The 26303-nt window shown below is 36.3% G+C and overlaps 1 long non-coding RNA gene across 1 annotated transcript; it reads left to right on the top strand.

Moving 5' to 3' along the window:
* Nucleotides 1-5827: 5827 nt before the first annotated feature.
* LOC310897232 lies at nt 5828-9779 on the top strand. The gene is made up of 4 exons (XR_014582142.1): nt 5828-6027; nt 6735-6802; nt 7485-7578; nt 8243-9779. It is a non-coding gene; the product is annotated as an uncharacterized lncRNA (long non-coding RNA).
* Nucleotides 9780-26303: the final 16524 nt, after the last annotated feature.

Raw genomic sequence — 26303 nt, 5'->3', positions numbered from 1 at the left:
GCTATCCCATTTATAGCTGGAATGCAAAATGCACTATTAAATATTGATATATATATATATATATAGCTTCTCAGTAGTTATATTGGGGATAGGAATATCTTCCTATCTTCCTGTAAATATAATAGCAACAAATAAGTGCTTCCTCACAGTCTTTTGTTCAAATTGTAAACAAAAAAAAAAGTGTAAAGTCCAACATCCATTAAGATTAGTAGCTGAAATCCAGTTGTCTTTACCATAATTTCATCAGTAAAAGCTAAGCAACAACAGAAATTTTTGCTGTATCTGAAATTCAGATTTAGGTAGATATGTCACAGTCCATTGGATGGGATTAAGTTTAAATGATTTTATTTATTCATTTTTTATAATACGCTAACTCCTATAAAATCTCATGAAATGTAGAAATGCATTTCTTTTTTTTTTTTTTTTTCCCCAAGATGGATACTTCAAAAGTAGGCTTTACACATCATATGATAGAATAATGTCAGTCTGACCACATGCATCATCCAGTTGTAAATCAACCTATGCATATTTAAGGTTATGACTTCATAAAAGAGTATATGAAAAAATCTAAAAAGGGATGAATTTTCACAGAATATATTGACTTCATTAGATGAAGTATAAGTATTCAAAGAATATTTGGTGCATTTTTAAGCCCTGTAGTTGAAAGACAGTAAGAAACCAAGCTGGTAAATGTGACCAATGTGTTAAAATGGAAACGGGTAACGTTTGACTATGTCAGTAATTAAGATTTATATGAGATAGTATGGTCACACATGTATTAATATACACAACTCAAATATCAGAGACAACAGAATTTTTAGTTACATTTAATTCGTTTGTTATGTGCTAGAAATATAAGCATCCAATTTTCATTCCTCAAAGCACCAGTGGGACAGCAAGCACGTCACACATTTCTGTAAGATGAAGATAAGTGAATAAGCTACAGTGATGGCCACAGTGATTTGCACCTGACCTTGCTGAACTTCAGGAGGTGCATGCAGGCCCACCTCACAAACCTGTCGAGGTTCCTCAGGATGGCATGTCTTCCCTCCAGCATGTTGACCACACCACTCAACTTGATATCATCCAGAAACTGGATGAAGGTGCACTGACTCCCACTGTCCATGTCACCAACAAAGATCTTGAATAATACAGACTCTTGAGGGAGTCTGTATTATTTTTGTTACTGGTCTTCACCTGGACATTAAACCATTGACCACAACTCTTTGAATGCGACCATCCAGCCAATTCCTTATACACCGAGTGGTCCATTAGCTAAACTATAGCTAAACTATCAAGGCACTGACTAAAAATTACCAAGCCCTTCCTGAGCTCTGTAAGATAAAGACAGCCAAACTTTGAAAAGATAAAAAAAAAAGAAGTCAACATAGAAATGTGGAGTGATGTATTTTGGAAGGTTAAACAGCCCTGCCTCTTTGAAGAAAGGAGTGAAAATCAACTGCTCATCTTATTATTCATCCCTCATGTGTTCTAGGAGATGAAGACAACCTGCCTCACTGAGAAGGGATTAATAGTAATATTTTACTTGAAAGGCAAGAAATGTCCAGGAGGACCTTGATCATCAGGGAAAGATCCACTGTATCACACATCGCTCATTATTTGAAAGCAACACACCTAAGGCATTTCAAACAAACCACAGAGCAATTTTGGAATGGTATTTAAATGCATATACAAAGACGGATCCATAGTTGGTTATTTAAATCAGTGGTTATCCTTATTTAATGCATAAAAGCAAATATCTCTTTAATTGAGATAATGAGTGGCAGTCAGGAGTAAACTTGTTATACTGTATTAAATTTCATTTAAAAGACAAAACTACGAAGTAGAACATATTTGCTGCCAAATCTTTAAAGAAATCAAACCACTGAATTAGCAAAAGTCTCTTGGTATGCAGACAGAAGCAGTCTGCTGAAGTGCTAAACCACTTATGACAGCACCTGCTCCTTCTGCAGGTGCAGAAAGAACATCTTATTTATTCTATGTTATCTAAATTGATGAATTCAGTGACTAGTTTGCTCAAACTTGAGAAACCAAATGGGAGTGACAGAGAAGAAAAGCAATTGGTAGGCTATGCATTCAGACCAAATGTGCAATAATTATATATACCGATTCTAAAGTTTTACATGATGAAGTAACCAGAAGAATTCAGTCAGTTTGCCAACTATATACAATATTTATTTTCCAGATAGAACTCATACATATAAAACATGTTCTGATAAATAATTTCCCTTATTCTTGACATTTATTAAAGTTTTATTTTAAACTACTGTTATTGCATTTGTTTATTTAATTCCAGTTCTCTAAATACAAATGGTTTTTTTTTTCAGGCTATGGTCTGACACAGCTAACAGATCCAGTGTGGACTGAACCATCAAAATAGCTCTAGAGAGGTATAATAAACCAAAAAAGGGTATCTCTCACTCTGACCAAAAGACCTTCAACTTTGTGCCTCATATTCCTGTGCTAAATATATCTATTACCATTTATAGTTCTGCATGTGCAGTAGAAATACAAATTATATACAATATTATTGTAAACTCCATCTTAATGTTCCTCCTTGTGATTTTTAGTCAAGTAAATACATCAAACATCAGTAAAGATAAAGGTAAAAAAACTGGCTACAGTCATACTGTGACTCATCCTGTGTTCACTAGTTCTGATATCTGATCTAATATTTTTGACCAGGGATAGATGCCCTTGCTGTGGAGTGTATTGTGTACCCCTTCAGCTCCATCCGTCTTTGTATGATTGCCTGTGGTCAATGAGTTCTTGAAGCCTGTCAGTGTGGGTCAGTGTAACTGATTCCTGGATTTTTTTTTATTTTTTTTATTTTTTTAGGGAAAATGAATTTTCTGCCATTCTTTCTGACCCTGATGGCTAGGTTCTATCTTTCCTGCCTCAGACATCTGAAACTCATTGTTTGTCCTAACTGCTGTTACCTAACCCTCCTACTTGACATTCTTCAATAGGATCTGGTATTACCCATGAAAATATAGCCATTTTCTGACACATGGTTCTGACTCTTTCTCTTCCGTCCCTAAAGGATGTTCCAGTTTTATTGGTGGATACTAAAATATCCTGCACACTGTAGAAGCAACATATTTCCTCATGTCAGGTCACCTGTAGGGTGTGCAAAGAAAAACAATAAAATCTTCCTGGATTTCTGACCTGACCTCCACCGATTCAATGAAGGAATCATTGGACCAGGCCATCCTTCCACACTGAACTGCACAGCATATGAACAGAACTAAGAGCATATATAGAAGTGGAATGGATAGAAGGAATGAGTCTGCATGACACTGTTCTTGTGTGTGTACCATCTGTACTGGGTTTGCATGGCAAGGTTTTGGTAGTGGGGAGCTGCCATCCAGAAGCTGTCCCATGTTAGATGTTTCAGCTGGCTTCAAAGGGACTCACCGCTGGCCAGACCTGAGCCAATAAGCAATGTTGTTTGCGCCTCCGTGAGAGCATATACAAGAAATGAAAAAAAAAAAAATCACTGCTGGGCAACATCAGCTTGGAGAGTAAGGAATGAGAAAGCCTTACAGATGCCAAGGTCAGTGAAGGAGGGGTAGGAGGTGCTCTAGGTGCTGGAGCCAAAGCTCCCTTGCAGCCTGTGGAGAGGACCATGGTGAAGCAGGTTGTCCCCCTGCAGCCCATGGGTCCCACAGTGGAGCAGATTTCCATGCTGCAGCCCATGGAGGAGACCACAGTGGAGCAGGTGGACCTGCACAAAAGGAGTCTGTGGCAAACCCCTGCCGGAGCAGACTCTGGGTCAGACCTGTAGCCCGTAGAGAGGGGACCAAGCCAGAGCAGGTGACCTGGCAGGAGCTGCTGCCAGTGGGGACCCAGGTTGGGCAGTTTGTTCCCAATGAATGGACTCTGTGGTATGGACCCATATTTGGAACAGCTCTTGAAGAGCTGCTGCCTGTGGGAAGCCCACACAGGATCAGTTCAGGAAGGACTGCATCCCAGGGGAGGGACCCCACATGGAGCAGGGGAAGAGAATGACCGTGAAGGAGTAGCGGAGACAAAGTGCTATAGACTTTCTGCAACCCCCATTCCTCAGTCCCCCTGTGCCACTCAGGGAGAGGAGGTAGAAGAGGGTGGATGGGGGGAAGGTGTTTTTGGTTTCTTTCCTTTGTTTCTCATTTCTCTAGCTTGTTAGTAATAGGCAATAAATCTTACTAGTCTCCCTACTCTGAGTCTGTTTTGCCCATCACGATAATAATGTTGAGTGATCTCTGTCCTTATCTCAACTCCTGAGCCCTTTTCATTCTACTTTCTCCCTCTTTCCCTTTGAGGAGGGGGAGTGAAAGAGCTGTTGTGGTGGAGGTGAGCTGCCCACCTGAGTAAAACAGCCACACCATTTCATTTAACTAAGTCTTTAAACCAAGAGCACAGGATGGATAAGTGTCATTGTGCAAAGCTTCAACTATGGAATGAACTCCACCTTTGCTACACTGGCTACACAGAAAAATAAATCATCCCAATTTTTGCTGTTTGAAAGAGTTTTTAAGAAAGTAGTTAACATGTATCAATTCCTGTCCCAGGATGATTGTGATGTTAGGGAGAAGTGAACAGACTGACCTACTTTGGTATCTGATCTATCTCATCCATACAGTATGAATGAGATAGTCATAAGTCTAACAAGACTGGAACTAAGTACTACTGTTCTAGATCACTAAACTGAGGAAGAAGTTCACATTGGATACACTGATAGCAGAAACTGGACCAGAAAGAAGGACTTGTACCAGTGTAATGCTTGACTGGGCATCCAACAACCATACTTTTTAAGAGTTATTGTTGTCATGGTATCTCTTACCCTTCAAAATTCAATGTTGTCTCATATGTGGTGAGTTTGGGCATGCACTTGAATACAGCTTGGACTATACTTACACATAATTCACCTGCTCAGGAAGGTCTGTAATTATTAGCTTCTACATTGTAAATAAGGAACTGTCTTACAGAACACAGAAGTCACAACATTCTCGAGATTCTTATTCTCCATTAAACCTAAATATATTACAAGGAATAATGAAGGACAACATTCTGCCTCTCAAACACATCTCTCCTTGTATATTTTAAGAGCTTTTCAGGATTTAAGCTTTCAATACATTTTCTCTCAACAGTTATTCCTTAATATAACTTTTCTTTCTCTGGGTTTCCACACTTTTCTTAGTAATAGCCTTCCACTGGAATGCAGCCATGGCAAACCACTAGGCTCAGCTACTAGTCTCTATAGCAGCTTTAACAGGGTGCTCTGCTCCTCCTTCCCAGGGCCTGGTGGACATGGCCACATTGCTGCCCTCCCTAAGGCTTTTTTAAGGGTGGGGTCACTGTTGACATGGCAACACCCATGCCTCACTAAAATGGCAGTGATGACACCTCCGGTGGGCTTTTTGAAGCCTCTGCTGTCACCCACCCACACCACATTAGCAGCCCCAACAACATTGCTCCTGCCGCTTCAGGAAGAGAGGAGCTGGAGTCACCATGCTGTCCAAATGACACTCATACAGTGAGGGAAGCCTCACTCTTTACTCACCTCTCTGCCAGGCCCCTCATGGCAGCCAAGCCATGTATGGTCCTCACTAAAACTATAAGTTGTAAGAGGCAGAGATTTTAAAGGAGGGAAGAGAATGAGAAAGGGAGGTGAGAAAAGGAGGAGATAATCCTCCCTAGGCTCCTCCTTGACCCCCTTGAACTACCTCATCCAAACTACCAAGCCTCTTCTACTTGCACATCTGGTTTACAGTGTGCCCTAGGGGCTGCTTTTATACCACCAGGGTGTGGCTGCAAAATGGTGGCAACGCCCTACTTAAACGGCCTGCTGCTGCTGCCCTTAGCTCTGTTTGCATCTTGTCAGCATCCCTTGTAATGGCTGTTGAGGTCTGGTGGCTGCCTCAGCTGCCTTAAGTGGCCTCTATGCTGGAAAAAAAAAAGCCCTGACTGCCTCAATTCCCCCCTCGGCTGAAGAATGTATCTGCCCTGGAGCTGATTTCATTGGTAAGTATGTATAATCTCTTGAAGTATTTTGTTTTTAGAAGAAATTTTGCTATGGCAGAACCTCAAAAACTAGTAAATAAAAGTAATTTATGGAAGGGTCAATAAGAAAGAAATGCAGTGCCACCTGGGAAGCAAAGAAATTACAATTATTCAGAATGCTATGATAAGGAGTAGTTGGAAGTGGAAAAATGCATAATGAAATTATAGGCAATGAGTAGTGGACAGACTCAGGAACTTGTGCTGCTGGAGGCAGACCTGTTTGCTCTTCCCTTTTCAAGAGCATATAAGTTGTTAAGAGTATGCTTACACAAAATATGTATTTGTATCATGCCCACTTTCTTTAGCAAGTTTTTTGTTGTTGTTTTCTGTTTATTTTTGCAAAATAATGGGTTTATTACAGTCCAATGACAGTGATACTTGTAGGTGTTAACTTTTGAATGCTACTGATATTTGTTTTCTAAAGCTAGAAATCCTATCAAATCTGATAGATACCTATCAATATACCAGATCACACTGATGCCACTGTCCCTTATTTATTTACATTATAATATATAATTATTTTACATATTTGATACAGTTTCCTTCTTGTTATGGTGATTGTTTTTATGCCTGTGTATTTAAAAGGAAAGAGATTTTAACTGTTAATGAGACACAGTCTTGAATATTTCTTGTAAACTTGTCTTTTGTTTTATTTTGTTTCCATTTAGTTGTATTGTATTTAGAGAGGGCCAACCTCCCACTGTCCACATCTGCTTTCAATTCACAAGCAGTTGGTGTAAGTCATGCATCATCAGCATTTTGTTTGCTTGCTATGCTGTCTCATCTGGGAAGCCATTATATGAAGTAATAGAAGCAGAAAATAGGTACACTCCCTCTTTAAATTTTCAGCAGGGATCCTGCTTTTTGTAACTCTTGCAAATTGCACCATTAAATTGCATATGTTGGCCTGTTGGGTACCCATAATTAGATAAATAAGGAAAAGTGCCCATAAACTTCATGAACTGACTAACTTACTAAAACTGCCAGTAAAATAAACCAACAGATAACAGTACTTCTCATTTTTAACTTTTCTCAATTTGTTCTGAAAACCCAGAAAACTATAGAAGTACATTATATAATAACTATATAGTGACATACATGTATACTACATATATACTATTCCTTTGGCTCAATAACATTCCTTGTTCAAATACATGAATTAGAAACAGAGTAGTTTAAATGAATTGTTGAAAGGAGAGTAGAGTAAATTTACAATGTAAATGTAAGTTGGTAATTTATGCATTTATTCATGCATTTTTTGTGACAGTTTATTTTGTGAAATATCTAGTCTGTTTAGATAGATTTCAAAAGGAAACAACACAAATTCAACCTCTGTAGGAATAAACTCCTGGAGTGATGTTACAGCATGAATAACCCCTGATACATTATATGACATAGCATGTTTTCTTTTATTTTAGCAAGAACAGAGAAAATATTGGAACCTCTGTGTATTTTCCTTCCTTTTCTGAGCTCTCAGAGAAAGAGCCTTAATGTGACCTCTATCTCATAATGGTGAGGTATTTATTACAGCTGAAATATACATAGTCTTTGCTGAAGTAAAGTTAAATAGACAGTAATGATATGGGTGGAGGAAAGGGGAGGAGGGCTAGGACAAACAGTTGGAAGAAATTGGAAAATGGAAAAGTGGTCATGTCATCATATACAAGTAGAATTAATTCGTAGTGAAATCAGTACTTTGTCACAAATCTGATTTTGCTTGCATCTTTCATAACTGTTATTTAAACTTATTAAAAACTTTCATCACAACATTCTGAAAGATCCACTGTACTTATGGACTATAAACAATGTATTGAGTATCATTATTTTCATATATTGAATTTGACAGCCTTAATATTTAACATTTTCATTTTAGAATGAAGCATATTGCTAATACAGCTAATATATCTGCAATTAAAATAGTTTGAAATTATTGAGGTTAATGGAGTTTGATTCTTATATTTGCTAGAAAATTCAAAAGCCAAATGTACTTCACATAATTAAAAATGCTTTCCAATTTTTTTTTTCACAAGTACTTTTTATGAGTTCATTTACAGACATAATCATGAGTAAATGTGACTTCTTTTATAGCCAAGGCAAATGAAGCATATCTTCAATTAGAAACTTCTGAAAATGTACTGTGATAGCCTACTGAGAATGGAATTGCTTTTCTTCACAGCTTCACACCCGCTCCTCTTTAGAAGCTCATGGCTGTGGATAAGTGCTGCAAGTGCAATATCCTTCTCTTCAAGAATTTTCAGCCACTATGTACTTCAAATAACCTGATGTGTAGTTCAGGATATTTTCGGAAATACTTTTGTGCTTGCTTTACACTACATACCCACCTGTTGTAAAATATAATTAAGCATATGTATTTATATACACATGCCTATAATGATTTGCAATCCATATGTACAAAGAAGCAAGTTTTCAAATTATTTGCCATGCTCCATTCTATCAGGAGTCCCCTCTGCAAGATGACAGCGTAGCTGTTCAATGTTATTGTCTAGTCAACATCTCAATCTCTCTCTATATGGCTTTGTATAAATTGTTTTAATTTCTTACTTGATATGTTATAGTAATAAAATTAATGTGTTTCAAAAACAGAAAAACCAATTATAGCTATACTTAAACAAAACCAACAACAAATTTTAACAAGAGTGGTATATTTCCTTATTAAAGGCTAGTACTAACAGCTGGAACCTTTAAGACATAGTAAGACAGTGAGATAACTTTAGTGTGTAGAAACAAATTACAGGTAAGGGCTGAAAAAAGTACTCTTATAGGAGAATTAGACAGGGAAGCTCTCAAAGTTTCATACATAACCACTAATTGAGGTTTTATACAGTTACCTTCAAATGCAGAAGACCAAATCACACAACAGTATCTATAATTCTGTATTTTCTCACAGTTACTTTAACTTATTGAACTGCTCTTCTACAAAAAAAGAGAAGACAATACAAACAAACTAAATGTCAGGATACAGGTGTGCTCCCTTTGGCTTGATGTCTTTTTCTAAAACAATTCCTAGACGTAGTTAGGAACAGCAAGGATTTTTCCAGTGAGTTACCATGTATGTGGCCTGTCTGTTCGAGCAACTAATGGAGTTCACTAAGCATGGATGTGGCTAGCCACTGTCAGTTAACTGCAGAGATAAACAAGCCCTGATACTGTTTAGTGTGTTAGTACAGATATAGTCACAAGTGAAAGCATGAGAAAAATGCTATAAAGTCTCCATCAGTTGAGCCTGAAGAACATTAAGCCCTCAGCCAACATCTCTTGGCCTTTAAACCTAAGGAGATAACAGTATTAATGTTAACACTGATTTCCCAATGAGTTCAAGGCTTCCATCTTAATCAGAAAACAGCCCAAACAAAATAAAAGGAAGCTAGTGCTCCCCTTACAACAGAAGGGTTATTTTAATATCAAAATAAGTTGTATGCAAAAAAAAAAAAGTCTAATGCAAATAAACAATGTAGAAAAAAAGTTTTCAAAATAAAGCAGTTGTCTATCAATAAAGACTACAAATCTTTCTCTAAATATATATATATATTTGTAGCTTGATAATGATAGATGATGAATATTTAAAGTTTATATTACTACACAGAGTGGAAATATTTTGCATCATTCTATACTGTTGAGAGCACTTACTATGTGTTACTGAATATATCTATTCAGCTGTCCTACAGTCTGAATCTGCTAGAAAAAGCATGTAGTTTTCTTACAGCCCAGTGCTGAAACAAGAGGCAAAGCAAGAAGAAAAAAAAGGGAAAACGACAGTCAGAAGTGGTTAACAATGAAAATTCTGCTGAAAGAGTACATTTAATAACATTAATAATACCTAAACAGTTACAAAACTAAATCTCTCCATCCCAAAATATCATAAGCACAAATTCTAGAACTAAGTCAAAACATAATGAGCTGTGTTTTTATGAGAATCATGAAACAGTATGGAACAATATACAGAAAAAATTTAGCACAATATGCAGAATAATATGAAGCTGTCTAGGCAGTACAAATAAATTAAACAAACATAAATGACTAAGTTTACATTATCATATTCCAAAATAAATCTGTGTTAAACAAGCATTGTTTAACATGAGGCTAATCAAGCTTTTGAACTGGTAGCTAATGTAGAGAAAATACCATTTTCTTGAAAACTACTAATTCTGTGGGATGGTGCACTTGTCCACTGTTCCAGGGAGGGGTAAAGGTCAAAAGATACCATAAGTACTTGAGAGTTTATATATCTGTATTACATTTCCAGGATGCTCATTTACTGGAATTTAAGGTAAGCCATCTCAGCAAGAACACTTTTTCATCTGACTACTAAATACTCCTGTTTTTCTTCCTGACTCAGAGTCAAATATGGGAAAAAAAAAAAAAAAACAACTTCCATAATGTTGAAGTGCAAAGCACTAAGACATCTAATTCTCATTACATTCAGGAAATAAATAGCATACGTATTTTAAAAAAGTATTGACAGGCAGATCATTGTTCATTGCTGTTTTACAGAATAAATGTTTTAACTGGTGTAAAAGTAAAAAACAAAATCTGAAAACATGATTATTCTTCCGAACGTAATTATTCTATTGTATCATAAATCAAGCAAGTGATGATTGATTTAGGATTAAACTAACAGTTTCCCTAAAATAATCAATAATTGATGTCGTCAGGAAACAATTCTCTTGTAATTTTCCTAAAAACAACAGATTTTCATAAAGATTTATTTCATTGTCATATTTGAAAAGTATTAAGGCAAGAGAACAGGCCTTATGAGCTTGAAACAATACTAAATCAACCATTCTAAATGCATTTTTTATCTTAAGATTTTGTTTAATTATAATTGAGACTACTCAAGTCAACAGCTTCACATAGCCTCTTTTTCATTCTGAATCAGAAGAGAAATAGACAATAACTTGTGATTCAACCAAATTACAGATACAAAAATATTTTTTTAAGGAAAAAAAAAGTCTGTTTGAATAGATGACTAATACTACTGTACCTCAGAATTACTGTTTGTCTTGGTAAGATTGCCTAAGGGGAGAATTTTCAGTGGTTATAGTACCTGTAAAAAGGAGTTGATTTATCAGATGGGATGCTAGAAAATGCCACAGCATTTTACGCTGATATTGGTAAGTTGAATATGTCTCATTTTACCAAAATCATGTCTCTTTTGCAGACAATTGACAGAACTGGACTTTGAGGGTTCTTAAAGATTTAGTTTTCATTGAAATGTTTGATTCCTTGTTGCTAAAAAAATGTTTTGTCAGAAGTTGAGGAATGTTTTGTTGTTTGTTTTCTTTTTTAGGAATATGTGAAACCAGAATACATGGTTATTCTGTTCTTGCACATAATGTAAAACGTGTGTGTATACATGTGTGTTTTTGTGTATGTATGTATATGTAGTCATATATGTAGTATGTATATATATAGTCACTGCACCAAGCCTGTCTGAATTTAAGAAGCGATAGGACTGTGCACTTGGTCACATGGTCTAAAATTTTGGGTAGACCTGTGCGGTGCCAGGAGTTGGACTTGATGATCCTTATGGGTCCCTTCCAACTCGGGATATTCTATGATTTTATGTATGTATATATATATCTGTATAATGTAGCTGATTTCTTTTTTCTTTTTTTTAGTCAAACAACAACAAAAAAAGGTTTTCTTTTTATTAGTCAAACAGCCCTAACCTACTGGTTTTTTTTTGTTGTTGTTGGCTTTATGTAGGAATGAACAGACATCCAACAGCAAACGTTAGGTGTCAGGCCTGAGGTGGGATTTAGATGCCGTAAACCTTATCCTGGTCTGATGCAGATCTCCCTTCACACTTCCATGTTCACAAGTACATGGGAGCATGTGTTCTCCCATCCCTCCATCTGGAGAGATGTTGGTTTTTCTGTTCCTGCTGCTGCCTCCTCCAGCTCTGCAGTGACAGACAAGACAAAATGTCAACCCAGAGGAATGCAAATGACTGGAAAAGAGGTCGTGGAGAAAAGGGAAGAGAGACAGAAGAAATAGAGGGAAGTGGTGGATTGGGAATCATGAGATTTGAAAGGGATTTTTATGAGGAAACTTACACGGATAATACAGTTTGCTTTCCATTGTGAGGAGGGGTTGCCTCTAATTGGAAATATGAGGTGAACATTTCTGAAGAAATTTGCTGAAGAACATTGTTGAAGGAAATTGAATATTATTCAGCAAATCAGAGATTTCTGTACAAAGCACCATCAAGGCCATGCATTCCTGAGTGCTGCTGGAGTGGCCACTGCTAGCAGGCATTGCAGCTGCTGGTAGATGGCAGATGCAAAATACTTGCGGGTTTTGTGTGTAGCACTCTGTGGAGTGGGTCTGTCTCTGTGGCTGGCTTTCCTCCCTTCCATTAGTGCACGTCTTTGGGGACGTCCCAAAGTGCTGCAGACTTCTCCTTAAGGAGCTCATCTACAAGCCGTATGCAGAGACTGGGTGAAGGGGATGGGGCAGACACTGACATTAAACACCTTGGAACAGAATCACAGAAGCTCCTGTGATTCTAAAACAGAAAGTATTTGTTTCTCAGAGAATCTTAAGAAATCCTTTTGATTACCATGTTGTACTCTGGCTTAATGTTGATACACATATGATGACCTCTGAACCTCGTTTTGTAATCTTATTTGCATAGTAGAGCCCATTAAAGCTACAGACTAACTTTCATCTATCTTGGAAGGTCTGTTACAAAAAGCCTCTATTAACATTAGTCAATACATTCAACAGCTGTGAATTTTTAAAACTGATTATATGAAAATTAGATGATTCAAAATTTAAATTTGTATGGGACACGGTTTCAGGTAGTATTTCTCTTATTTTGCTGATAATAAGATGTGTTTAGATAGGCTTTTTGTTCTGTAACAGCTGTTACAAGAACTGAAATCTTTATTTTTAATGTTCATTCTGCTCTTATTAAGGTTAATGACAAGATTTCACTGAGGATGAGAGGGCTGGATGTAAAAGGTTTTAAATATTGCTTGGCAGAAACAATAATATATATATTTCCTGGAAAATTTAACTGTTGGCTGTAGCTTGAGATTATTTACAATAAAAAGGGTATAAGAATTTTGAAATGATGTTTATCTGAAATGTTTTTTTGTTTTTTGTTTGAGCTCATTTTACTTAAAGGTGATTTAGCTATGAGATTCCTGTCACCTATATTTAGTCATATTCCTTACATTCTTCCACTTGACTGAGGCTGATAGTCTTCCCATGAAAAGATCATAGAGTCTGGCCTCATGAAATCCATTTCCAAATATCAATCTTTGAACATGTTAAAAAAAAAAAAAAAAAGACTGGATCTAGCACTGGGAAGAGTCCCTTTCAATGAATATTTCTCTGTAAGTACCTCAGATTCATTACTGTTTCATTGAGCTGTCTTATCAGTATTGATCTTTTAAATGCAGTGGCAAATATATAAAAATATTCACTGCATGGGAATAAACAAGGATTTTCATAGTTACTTGTAGACTAAAATGGAAGAGTGCTTAACTACAGGGTGCCATTTATTTCTCTTAAAACTGCAAATTACTTCATAAGAAAGCTGAAAAATCCATCATAAAATTTTGTGGTGTAAACGATATATTAACTGGTGTCTAAAAGCAATGCTGCAGGGGCATTCGAATATAAACATGAAACTGGTAAGTTTGATTAACTTTGATTTCCCGTTGTTAATAGAACAGAATATGTTACACAGTATATTCTTTAGGGTAACTAGTTTAATACAAAATACATATGTAAATCATATAAAGAAATTGTCTGAATAGGTTTACATGAAAATTAACTCACATTTGTTATAATAGGAAAGACATAATGTCATTTACCACATCTTGCCTTATGAAATTCATTCAAAATATTTGGCAAGGCGGAACAGTTCAGAAGCTGCCTAATCAATACACTTGCCTCAATGCTTTCCTGTAGGCATTGCTTGGGGAAATTTTTACATACGCTATCTATACCTATCCAATCCAATGGCACAGTACCAGGCTATATTTATTCTTACGTAAACATGCATTACAGAAACATATATCATAAAGATATAGCATTCTTAAAAGCCTATTATTTGATTAAATGAGGCTACTAGTTACTGAGTGTTTATTCAAGTTTAATTTGGAATATCTTGTTCTTAACTAGAAACCAGACTATGCATGTTATTTCCTTTTTACAAAAGACAAAGGGGAGGATACTATGGAAACTGTAAATAACTGGTTAAAATTGAGAAAACAACAGGATCCAGAAATTAATTAAGAAAATCCAGGGAAAACACATTGAATAGAAATGAGATCAAAATGACACGCTAGACTGGGGGGTATGTTAAAGTGGAATGAGATAAAACATCTTGTTGGTAGCCATGTACAGTACTCACTTTCACCTTCACTACAGTTACTGTGTGTGCCAAGATGTGATAAGCTCTTTTGAAAAGAAACTCAATAGTTCTGACTTATTCAAGCCAATATGGCATAACGGCAAAGTTTCACTCCTGAGACTGTGGGTTTTATTTTTTCAGATATATTTGCAAAGAATTGCTTTTTGCACGTGCTTAGGTACACTTGGAAACTGTTAGCTTAACACCTTCAAGAGCAAGGAATAAGGAACATGTGTAATGCCCTGCGAAGTCTTTCGTGCATGAGACAAATTCGGCATCAAGAGGAATGCATGAGAATACATTAGTGCACTCAATCAATTTCTATGTGTTGGGCTCCAGGGAACTTATTTTTAAAGTGGTGTGCAGGAGGTCTTCAGTCCGCATAGACATTTTGTTGAGATATATTGTTAATAGATAATTTGATTTGTGCACACATGTCGCTTGCAAGGCTTTAAAGATTTATTGGTTAATGGATGATTGAACTTAGCAGGTGAATTGAAATGGGGTGACATGGGACAATTGCAGCTAACTACAGGATGGCAAATTTATCACTGCACAAACTGTGTCTTAAATGTTAAATGTATAAATGCACAATATAAGTGTGTTTGTATGTCTGTGTTTACAATGCCTAATTTTAGGCCTACAGTTACTTAAACTAGGAGGTTCATTTCCTACGGGTCATTACGGTTTAGCTAGAAGAGAGGAAGATGGGGAAAACAGAGAGAAAAAATCCATCAGAGATTGATATAGAGCCAGAATTTATAAGTGTGACTTGATGATACAGCTAATTTCATCGTATCTGCCAAAGGAGTATGTCTGTCCCCTTTACTTTCTTTCCTTGTGTCAGCACTTGAAATTTATCTGACCTTCATCAGTGGTCTTGTTCAGGAGCTAAGCCAATATAAAACTGCTTTTGTTTTTGTTGAATGAGTCCTCTGCTCTGACCCAGCTCAGTTAGAAGCAGGCAAATGTCAATGCCACCAAAAAGGAAGCTGGTAGAACGTATAAGAGAAGCAGAACCACTCTTTTCCTTTCTCAGATTTAAATACCTGTACAAAGTCATAGTCCAGTTTGCTTCAGCTTCCATTGCTGGCCTTGCTTCTCACAGCTTTTTGATTCTTATATGCCAATTACCCCCTATTAGTCTCTGAAATTTTCCTGGACCACCTTCATGTTGTGGCCCCAACATTCATGAATATGATATGAAATTAGGATATTAGGATCTGGATAGGCTGGAGCGATGGGCTGAGGCCAACTGTATGAAGTTCAACAAGGCCAAGTGCCGGGTCCTGCACCTGGGGCGCAACAACCCCAAGCAGCGCTACAGGCTGGGAGATGAGTGGCTGGAAAGCTGCCTGGCAGAGAAGGACCTGGGAGTATTGGTTGATAGTCGGCTGAATATGAGCCAGCAGTGTGCCCAGGTGGCCAAGAAGGCCAACAGCATCCTGGCCTGTATAAGAAGCAGTGTGGCCAGCAGGTCTAGGGAAGTGATTGTCCCCCTGTACTTGGCTCTGGTGAGGCTGCACCTTGAGTACTGTGTTCAGTTTTGGGCCCCTCGCTACAGGAAGGACATGGAGGTGCTCGAGAGAGTCCAGAGAAGGGCGACCAAGCTGGTGAGGGGTCTGGAGAACAAGTCTTACGAGGAGCGGCTGAGGGAGCTGGGCTTGTTCAGCCTGGAGAAGAGGAGGCTCAAGGGCGACCTTATCGCTCTCTACAGTTACCTTAAAGGAGGCTGTAAAGAGGTGGAGGTTGGTCTGTTCTCCCACATGTCTGGTGACAGGACGAGGGGGAATGGGCGAAAGTTGCGACAGGGGAGTTTTAGGTTGGATGTTAGGAAGTACTTCTTTACCGAAAGGGTTATTAAGCATTGGAACAGGCTGCCCAGGGAGGTGGTGGAGTCACCATCCCTGGAGGTATTTAAAAGACGTTTAGATGTAGAGCTTAGCGATATGGTTTAGTGGAGTACTTAGTGTTAGGTCGGAGGTTGGACTCGATGATCTTGAGGTCTCTTCCAACCTAGAAATCTGTGACTGTGACTGTGAAATAAATGAAAATATCTACCCTAATTATATGCCTAAATTTTCTGTGGGTGAAATTTTACTTCATCATTCCGGCTTACTTCCTACAGATCCAGGTACCTTAAATCAGTAAAGGAGATTACATCTAATGAAAAGAAGGGTTTGTTATCCTATTTAGATTCTGTCAGTGAAGGACTACTAGTCCTCATAAATTACAGCTGCACCTGAAGGAACACTAAAAAGTGAAATCAGGTGTTAAGACTAGATACAGAAGTCCTCACTTTACTTTTTTTTTTTATTTATTTTATTTTTTATTTTCTGGTTTCTCTGTTAGAAAGTTCAGAATAATTTTCTACCTACTTAACATTGTTTAGAACTCAGTACCTTCATGAAGTCTTTATATCCTGGGATTGACAAGGAAAAAAATGCAGTAAAATTCTACAAATGGACAAATAATATATAAAAAAAAATAAAAAACATAAATATACATGAAAAAATAAAATACATAAAATACAATAAAATACTGAGCTCTCAGAATTGAAGAAATGACAGTATTTGCTGAAGTAATTTATCTAAGCTATTTTTATTTACCACTAGTGAGCAAAGTCTTCTAATTATGCCATTCTGATTGTTTATTTTTGTTTGTTTGTTTGTTTTTTATGGACATTACTTTCAATCGGTACGGACAAAATGAAATGTAAAAGAAAATCTTCTAGATAGAGTAAATGTAGACTAACATACTTTCCTGTGGAACAGACAACGGAAGCACCTTAGCACTTCACAGTTACTGAAAACTTTCTTTTTGCAGTTCCTTTCTGTGGCATTGTTTTACAAATATAGATCCTTCCCCCCCAAAAAAAGAAAAAAATATTTCTACTGATACTGGGAAACAGACTGTCAGAATCATTAGCATAGTTGAATTATCTAATTTCATCAAGAAAATTACTTAAATTCTTATAGAAGCTATAGGCAATTTAAAGAAATGTTTAATGACAGGATGTTGAGGTGTTAAAATAGTGAATAGGTGCTACTCTCAGCTCTGCCTGTAGTAGATGACTACAAGAAGCAATGTCTCCTCACACAGGTAAGCACTGGCTACTGTAGAATTATGAAATGATTTAACATTTGTAATGTTGATATTTTGTCAAGATTTCCATCAAGATATGCTGCGTGGTTCTCTAAGGCTGTTTGCTTATCAGACTTAAAACAAAAACTTGCCCCCTTTTTCTTGGGCACAGATGATGTGTAGTATCTTATTGTTCTAATAATATATTGATTTGAAACTTTAAAAGCTTTTGGGCATCTATCTAAAGAAAATAGAAATCTATTATGTCATAGCCCTGTTCTTTTATTAAAAACAACTTTATATTAACATGACAGATGAAAAGTGCTGGAAACCAAACTCTAGCAATTCCTGTCGGTATGAGTAGAGAGTTCTTATTTTAGAAAACCTTTCAATTGTTTTCCCAGTCATTGCTGCATTTTAGCTGTTGTCTTCAGGGGTTCCGCAGCCATTTTAAAGATTGCTGTCATTAATTCCTAAATGAATTCACTCTCAAAACAAAACAAACAAACAAAAAACTTATAGGGTCTCCCAAGGCAGGTTAACTTATGGATATAGTATAAAATGACTCATGATTCACAAGCTGGCCACAAACTTTTTCTCCCTTAGTCACTACTGCTAGCTAGCACTTTATCACTACTAATTATCTCTGTAAAACACTCTTCTACAAGGAGTAACAAGATATCAACTTCATATTCTAGGTCCCAATGTGTACATTAATAACAAAATGTGAGCAATATCCAGTAGTGTGTGAATAAGCTAGAAGTGTTCAAATGTTGTCATCGTCTGCATCTCTTCACCTCTCACTTGCAATAGTTTATTTTATCTAACTAGACTCTTGCAAATGCTATTTTATTCACCAAAGTAAAAAAAAAAAAAACAAAAAAAAACCAAAAAAACCACTTCATGGATTTAACCTCCCCCCAAAAATAACTTGTGGTCGTTGTCATTAAAGGTACATGGCTGCATAGGAAAGTTTATGCAAAAAAAAAAAAAATATATATATATATATATATATTTTCTGATTTCTAACATTTCGATTCCATTATTCCATTACCAACAGAATTACTTAAGAGTTTGGTGTTTGTGCAGGTAGATATAACGAGCTCAGATTACTTTGTAATGCGCAATTGAATTGAAAGATTAAAGATTACAGATGGTTATTGTAAAATGATGTGTCATTAAATCTATTTTTTTAATGTATTACATGTTAAAAATGCTGTTTTTTAATTTTTGCTCTTTTTCTTAATACGTGCAATTCTTCTTTATATTTCAGAATGTCTTACCTGTGACTTTCAGTGAGTGTCATCAGTCAATCGGCCTGTTGGGGTTTAACCCAGCAAGCAGCTAAACACCACACAGCCGTTTGCTCATTCCTCTCACTTCCCTCAGTGGGATGGGGGAGAGAATTGGAAAACAAAACAACAACAAAAAAAACAACATCATGGGTTGAGATAAAGACAGTTTAATAGAACAGAAAAGGAAGGGAAAATAATAATGATGAGGGGAGACCTCATTGTGGTCTACAGCTTCCTCACAAAGGAGAGCAGAGAGGCAGGCTCTGATCTCTTCTCTCTGGTGACCAGCAATAGGACTCGAGGGAACGTCTTGAAGCTGTAACAGGTGAGGCTCAGACTGGATATCAGGAAAAGGTTCTTCACTGAGAGGCTGACTGGGCACTGGGACAGGCTCCCCATGGAAGTGGTCATGGCACTGAGCCAGCTGGAGTTCAAGAAGCATTTGGACAATGCTCTCAGATACACAGTTTGATTTATTATTATTATTTTTTTTTGGGTTATCCTTTGGGGACCCAGAATTTGGACTTGGTGATCCTTATGGGCCCCTTCCAACTTGGGAGATTCTATGATTCTATGATGATAAAAAAAATATACAAAACAAGTAATGCACATGCAATTGCTCACCACCCACCTGATTAATGCTCAGCTAGATTCCAGGCAGCATCCACCCCCTCCCTGTTCCTTCTTAGGACAGAGTATTGTAAACATATGTGCTGATGTATTGTAGAACAATGTAAGAGTAATGATGGGGAAAGTTTATTGAAATTTTATTTTGTTTATTTATTATTTATTTTCCCCACAAATCTCAACACTCATAATCTTATACTGGTAGTTAAACATCACAATCTCCTTTCTTAGGGAGAAGCTAGGTAATATAAGTTATTGGCTTCCATTGGATTTTGCATCTTTGTTGTGTACAGAAATTTGCTGAGTTCTGTGACCACAGGAATCACTGGCTTGTACAAGGATGTGTTATTGTTTGAATACCTACATGTACTGAGTACTACTGACTCTCAGGAACTGATAGACATGAATGCTTAATTGGGTAAATTATTACCACCCAGCTTGCAGAAGGTACTGGGAGTTAAGTTCTCTTCCTTAAAGAAACAGTTAACTATGCCTTGCCTCTTTGAAAGCAGTGGTTTTAATCTTTCTTGTAGTGAATTGTTCTGTGTAATTTCTGGCATTTGCTAGAAACCTATCAGTAGGATCCAGCATCTACGGCAAGGCAAGATACTGCTCACATGCTCAAAAAGGACACTAGCCCAGAATCCTTGGAGTTCCTTTAAACTGAAAGATCTCTCTGAGCAAGAGATTCACCTTTGACTCCTGATTCCATTTTCTGCTTTTCTCAGGCAGAAAGGCAATATTTTGGAGCTAAGGCGTAATCAAATTGTTGCTCTCTTAGAACTTGAGCACGAGAAACAACTTTGAGAAGCCCTGGAAAAACTTTGTAAGTGAAATGAAACACAGAGGAGAAAACTCAACTTCAGGTTTGACTTGTATTCTTCAGCTGTATTTAAATTGTATTGTATTGAGAAATTAACTTTGCCTAAAAGAGACAAGTGGATAAATATAGTAATCAAATTTAAGTAAATATGTTGCATAAAATTATTGCAACTGGTGAACAGCAAATCCAAAATAAACTATATTCCAGATTTCCAGCCCCCTTATACACACTTAGAACTCACTGAAAGCAAAAAAAAACTCCATTCTATAGCATATTGACAGATCTCTGAGGCCACAAAGAAGCAAAGCCATATACTAAAATGCTAAGAGGATTATAATGATGATGATGATAAGCAGAAAAAGGATAATGTCTGCACTTTTGGAGCCTTTCCACCCACTCTTGCAGTATGTGTAAAAAGAAACTCAGGCAGCTGGCATACCAGATGGTTTATATTTGTGACACCCAAAGCAAAAAAAGTTTAAAGACTAAAAAGGAGTTCTGTTAATACTAACAGCAACTCAGAATCCAAATGATGATTCTTGCACTTTGTTTCTTGAGTAGATTAATACTACAATTCATCAAAAAGAAATTGAAAAACTTGCATTTTAACTACCTCATTTTAATTCTGTTATTTTGAAAAATACAATTTTCTGTAGGGGGAGAATGAAAATGGGCACACTGAGTTTACTCTAGAATGAGCAGATTCTTCACAATGATTTAAAAAAAAAAAAAAAAGTCCTGCTTAGATCCAGTGCTTGCAGTTGGTAGCAACCAAAGGCACTGTTCAAAATGTCACTATGAAAAGAGCACGGAGCATGTTGGATTATTATTATTATTATTATTATTGGTTAATGAAAGCTAACTTCCTACTTTCAGTAGTTTTATAATTGGTGTTTTCTTGAACCAGAGATTAAGGCAGCTGCCTTTCTCATTTTCCAGCATCCAGCTTTCTGTAAGAAAATATACCGAGTTTTCTGGCAAGCAGCTCTAGCTAACAGGATTACAACCTTCTGTGCAGTCTTGCTATGTGCTGAGTTTTTGATGAATCATAATTGTTATATGATTTTTCAGGGTTCATGGGTGGGATCCCACTGAAGCCTTTCTTAGAAGTAATGGAAAAAAGCAGTCTCTTTAAAAGAGAGCTGTTCAGTTTCAGATGCCTACTTTAGGATGAGAAGACCATCAACGCAGAAATGTCCATCACTTTCACTTGAAATGATCCTTTAGAGTCATTCCTTTAGAGTATTATAAACAGCTATGTTTTGTCAGATGAAACCCATCCAAAAGAACTGCAAGCAATATACAGAGATAGTCTCCACAGCTGTTTATTTATTGGTATATTGTATTCTCAATTAATAGTTTCAAAGACCCTTCCATGAGTATTCATTGGCTCACTGCTGATTATATAAATATATATGTTCATTATTTATACGTGTATAAGCCGAGCTATGATCCTAAAATGAAAGCCACTGTATTAAAAACGCAAATGATGAAAACAAATAAAAATTGTATTAAAACAAATATCTTACTATCATCTTATTTAAGGGGCTACAACTAGAACAGTACAAGATGAAGGTGCTTTATTATGCAAACTTCTTGAATAACTTAAGCAGAAAGAAAAATAAGAGAGACCAAAATTCGGAGGGAAGAAGGGGGGAGAGAGGGGAGTGAGGGCAATATACGGAGTTACTACATGTTACTAACTATGAATCCCATGTTTATATACACTGAAAATTTCATCATAGAAATGCATGACTTTGAACAATTCTTAGCTTATAAAATTAAAAATAAAATTAGCTTTTATGACAAAGAGAAAAGGTGAGAAGGAAATTAAAATTGTAGTGGGATACTCCAAGACATATTAAAAATACAGTACTGTGTGTTATGTATTATAATAGGAATGTGAATAAGGGATGTTAAATCATGTCCTAATTTTGTGAAACTTCTGTTTTTCAACGTCCTTGAAAAAGCTTCAGGCAAACTGTTCCATGTTGTCTCTTCTCTTAAAGCTGGTAACGGACCTTCTCTCTGTTTCAACTATTGGGTATTTTATTTGATTAGGGTTTAATTTTTCATATACCTGCACAATTTCTTTGAAAACTGCCTTCTTTACTACCTTGCCTGTTATTTTAAAAATATTCTCACATGTCTTTAGGGTGATTATGAGGTCATGCAAGTGCTCTGATTTTTTTAAAAAAAATCTTTTCACTATGACATTTGTTGTTATTGTGGGATGTCAATGGACAGATGGAAAGCAAAATTAAATGCCGGTGCATATAATTTGCCATGTAACAGTTTAAGTATTTATCTGCATAGGCTTTTGCATAATATCTATTGCCATGTATTTTTTCATCATTCCTCTACAGTCTAGAAATAATTTGCTTTCAACTGTTACATATGTTTTAATATACTATTTCTGAAGTGAAAGCTGTAGGAATTCTGAACTAACTAACTAACTAAATAAATAAATCAGTTTGGAAAATGGAGACAATTGCTATTTTTTCATCTTGTAGACAACAGTCTTTATGTGACTTTTGAAACTCGTGTCTTAGAAATTGGGGTCAGGACTTACTGGTTTCTCTTCTTCCATAGACATTTAACAAGATGCAAATTCCTTCTGGCATCCAACTATGTTGGTATGTGCCTATCAGTAGCAATTTTAGTTGGAATGGCTAGATGTATTTATACGCTGAAGTATGAAAACAACATGGGAACCTAAGATAAAATGTCGTGTTTCTCTTCCTTCCTCTTATCATAACGTCCATGGCGCACTGGGAAATCTTTTCTTGAATGTTGCCAAATCTAGACTGTATAGTGCATATAATGGCATATAAAATTTTAGTCACCTTGAAAAATACATAGACTTAAGAAACATGGAATGGTATTTTAATTTACAGTTAAAACAGGGCCAGTGTCATGTATGTAGCATGAAACGTATATAAAAATATAAAACCTATTGAACTGTATGATTTACATTTTATAGTCTTCTATATATGGGAACTTAAAAAGACAGCAAGAACTTAAGAAATGCTCTTATTTGATCTAAGTATTAGATCTAATTTTGTTTTTGTTTTCTCTGCAAGATTTCTAGATTTACTCACCTTAGAGTGTCTTCCACTCCGGGTTGCCATCTTCTTGTTAACTTCTACATTCAATCAAATCAACAGTTACCCATCTAGGATGCTTTCAAGTTGATATATGATGATGAAGTAAATTTTTCTCATATATTGTGTGGGAAAAGCTTTATGCAGGGACAACTAAATAAATTGTGAATGACAAAAAATACACTTCGTTCATGACATCCCAAATTCTCTCTTGTCAAATTAGCGGAATAGACATTTGTCAAAATCTTTCAGTAAAATTAGTGTCCTTAATTAAATTCACTGAGTAATTTTTGGTGGTGAATATTTAGTAGTAGAGAATACAGCAGATCATGGTGAAATAAAAAGACATTTTGCTCTGGTTTTCAGAGGAACTGATATAGTTTTATTTTCTTTCATGTTTTCAGATCAGCATTAGATATTTATATTTGTTTATCTGCTTAACCAACTAGAATCAGAGGGGCTATTATATCAAGCTGTCTGATCCAGGAAAGACCTATACTACCTGTGCTATTTGGGGAATTATTCTTTAACATTTAAAGCTTGTGTTGACTCCAGAATAGAAATTCAAATATCTGCATCTCCTATGAGGACATATATATATATATGTATATATATATATGAAGAGAAAATACACAAATTAAGCATATAAAATTTTACAGAGAATAATCCAATAAGTCCATTAAACTGGCAATAACATAATTCCCAGCAATGCATAAACCATCATATCCAGAATCCCATTCTCATAAAAGTACAAACATGCAGATTATTTGTATAAAGAAACATATCTTTCAGCTGTAATGATTGAATGTTGTTAGCCACATTACACTTGTTTGCTAGCTTTGTGTGAAATAATTTGGTGGTGCCTTAGGGAATTCATTTGATTCTTACCTGTCAAAGGATTGTTTCCCTGTCTGTCTTAGTGTCAAGCACTTACTGCCATTCCCTTAGCATCTTAAGCTGTCTTCCCTAATGTTATATTCTTGTAATCTGTCTCTTCACACTACACTCATATCACTACATGGTCTAGTGTCCAGCTGAGGAAACAGATAACTCTTGTTATTCTTGTCTATTAATTCCTTTCCCCACGTCTTACTCTTTTTCTGTTCAAGCACTTGAACTGAATAACATCTGCTTTGGTTGTTTTGGAAATGAAACAGAATCCACCACTTTTATTCAGGTGGAACAGTTCTATATCAGAATCTATATTTGTATACCTAATTAATTTTCATTCCATTCCATGAAATAAAATTTCAATAAATTTCTCTATTATGCAAATCAGCAGGTTCAGACATGCATTCTAAAGATTGTGCCTGGTGTGTTCCATATGAGGAACACACGACTTTGACTTGTGTGACTACCATTTTGACAAAATAAATCAGATGGCAAGGTAAAGCTAACATTCTCCACATTTATAGTAGGGGGCCTAATAGCAGGGAAAAAAAAAAAAAAAAAAGGGAAGAAAAATAAATATAATGAAGACCAAGTACAAGCACTGTCCCTAAACCTCATAGAGCTTTGTAACGACTGAGAAATGAACCTGAATAAGTATGTGAGAAAGGAACAGAAAATCAACAGATTTTACACTGCTGTGGCAGTGTATACAGTTATATATTTGTCAGTGACTATGTTTGGATCAGAAATATATTTTAGTGAACTTTCTAATTGTCCTTGTGTACTACAATTTGTCTCATGTTGCAAAGCCATCTTGGGGAGTACAAAGCAATTAATTTCTAATTAAACTACACTGGAAAATGCACTCCAGCAATACATGTAGAATATTGTAACTGCTCATGAGCATTCATTCCACTAAAACACATTTTTATTATTATTAATTTTTGCTTTTTTTTTTTTTTCTCGATCTGTGGTGGTGCTTTCTGAGGGGAAGAGAAGAGGAGATGGGTTTGGGAGCTTGGTTTTTTTTTTTTCTTGTTTTTTTTTTTCCTTCTTGTATTTTTTTCCTTTTTTTTTCTTTTTTTCCCCTAGGGAGGTCACTCCCTTAATTGGAGAGAGATCCGCTTTCACAAGTGTGACTAAGTCAGTATGCTTTTCTACTGTACTGACTGAGGTATAAATCTTAAACACTGGGCTGGAGTGCCAGGAAAGAATATCCTACTTACCTAGACATATATATTAAAAAACAAAAACAAAAACAACAACAACAACAAAAAAACAAACATTGTATGTGTGCCAAAGGGTGAAACTGAATTATTATATATATTATGCATATATGAGTATTATATGTCCAAAGGAGGGCTACAAATATGGTGAAGTGTCTGGAGGGGAAGACATATGAAGAGCGGGCTAGGTCCCTTGGTTCAGCTCAGAGCAGAGCAGGCTGAGGGGAGTGAGGCCTTATGGGGGCCTGCAGCCCCCTCATCAGGGGGGCGAAGGGGTAGGCACTGAGCTCTGCTCTCTGGGGTCAGCGGTAGGACCCAAGGGAACGGCATGGAGCTGGGACAGGGGAGGGTCAGGCTGGGCGTTAGGGAAAGGTTCTTCGTTGAGAGGGCACTGGACTAGGCTCTGTTTCTGCTGTCTGTACATTTCCTTCTTTTGTTTAATTTTGCCCAGCAGGTCCTTGTTCAGCCATGCTGGTTTCCTACCTTCCCTGCGTGTTTTATTACTTACAGAAATGGAAAGCTCTTTCTCTCTAAGGAAAATATGCTTATGATATTATTAGGAAGGATAGGTGATGAGAATGCTTCTACTTAAGCATGTAGCTAAAGCAGCAAAGTCCAAGCATAAAGCTGTGTCCTGAAGTGTCCATAATTTTACGTATAGGCATGGAATAGAAGAGTTCAGCCTGAATACTTTAAAGATGTAAAATAAAAATAAAAAATAAAATCTGAAAATTAATAAAATCTCAAAATAAAATCTGGAAGACTAAAAATAGAGAGCTTAAATTTAGATTCTTTAAC

The sequence above is a fragment of the Anser anser genome (genome assembly GCF_964211835.1).
Source record: "Anser anser genome assembly, chromosome: 3".
Classification (NCBI taxonomy): domain Eukaryota; kingdom Metazoa; phylum Chordata; class Aves; order Anseriformes; family Anatidae; genus Anser; species Anser anser.
The sequence above is the reverse complement of the archived record's forward strand: the minus strand, read 5'-3'. Positions and strand labels throughout refer to the sequence as shown.